The sequence below is a fragment of the Salvelinus sp. IW2-2015 genome, linkage group LG2 (assembly GCF_002910315.2).
Source record: "Salvelinus sp. IW2-2015 linkage group LG2, ASM291031v2, whole genome shotgun sequence".
Lineage (NCBI taxonomy): Eukaryota > Metazoa > Chordata > Actinopteri > Salmoniformes > Salmonidae > Salvelinus > Salvelinus sp. IW2-2015.
Window position 1 is genome coordinate 32,084,482 of NC_036839.1, and position 1,234 is coordinate 32,085,715.

Here is a 1,234-nt window from a genome sequence, read left to right on the forward strand (position 1 = left end):
TAACCTTTTAATTATGTTCTGATGTTCTGTGTGAACATTGGACAAGTTCTGTGTGAACATCTGACCAATCCTGTGTGGGGAACCTTAAAGTTCTGTGTGAGTACCTCAGCATTTCTTACGTTTTATATGGATTCTGTGAATATTTGAAATTAAGATAAATTGTATGTGTGTATAATCAATTACTAGAGATTTGATAAAGTAATGCTGAGAATATAATTAGATACAATTTAAACCACCCATTCGTAGACGTACGTAGGTTTTGAGTTGGTATATTTAATGGATCATTTGATAAAGATAAGGTTTAAGCACTATTAAACTAGTCTACAAAATCTGGGCAATTGAGCTCTAGAAACTGATTAGAGAGTGTCCACACATCTTACCCTAACGATGGAACTATAAAACGCTTATTGGATTATCTCCYTCTGGGTACAACATTTGAAATAAAACTGCCCTTAAGGTCTGAAATTGTTTTATTTTTTCTTCCCAGTATGAGAGGAGTTGCGGGATTTATTGAATAAACTGTTTTCCATAAAGTTAGAGCGAATTAAAATGGAATCTCGACGTAATTTATAATGTCGTACAAAGCCTAAGGTTTCCATCAAATTAATTATCATTGCGTGATTAATGTGATGTAGTAAAGTAACGTTGCATGAGTAAACATGATCTACATTTATATTAAAATGCACAAGATCTGTTTCCTAGTCTATAAATGTCGATTTTACTCTTGGACCTTTAAATTTGGAGAGGGCTATTTTTCTGGGAATTGTCTCGATAGTGACGTGTCTTGATAGTACGATTACAGACAATTGTAAAGTGTGCTTATTTGCGGAGAGTCTTAGTCATTCAAATAGCATTGGTGGTTCAGTGGTTAAAATAGCTTCCTTCTAAGCTTGAGTCCCGAGTTCGGTTCCCGTTTTTGATTGTAATTCAACTATTTGTATGTTTTGCKTGGAAAGATACGGTCGCTAGTGTTTGTATAAGATATAAACTGAACGTTTTAATAGCTTGTTAGGTTCAAATTGAAAGAAGGGATAAATTGAACTTTTTTWWWWATTCATTCAAAATAATAGCGAAGCGATTTTCGATGCAAGACGGTGTCTGTTGCCTAAATGATCTGCTGGAATAATGTATTGAGTTAATGGAGTTGTATTTAAATTACTGTATCATAGAGGAGACAGTTACCTAAATTAAAGAAATTCTAAATAATAGCGGAGAGATAATGGCGATAGAGTAG

At 33.6% G+C, this 1,234-nt stretch overlaps 1 protein-coding gene across 1 annotated transcript in view; it reads right to left on the reverse strand.

The window, feature by feature from the left end:
- The window catches only part of epha3 (eph receptor A3), a 980,965-nt gene that overhangs the window by 572,702 nt on the left and 407,029 nt on the right, over nucleotides 1-1,234 (reverse strand). The gene's annotated exons all lie outside the window — the stretch shown is intronic.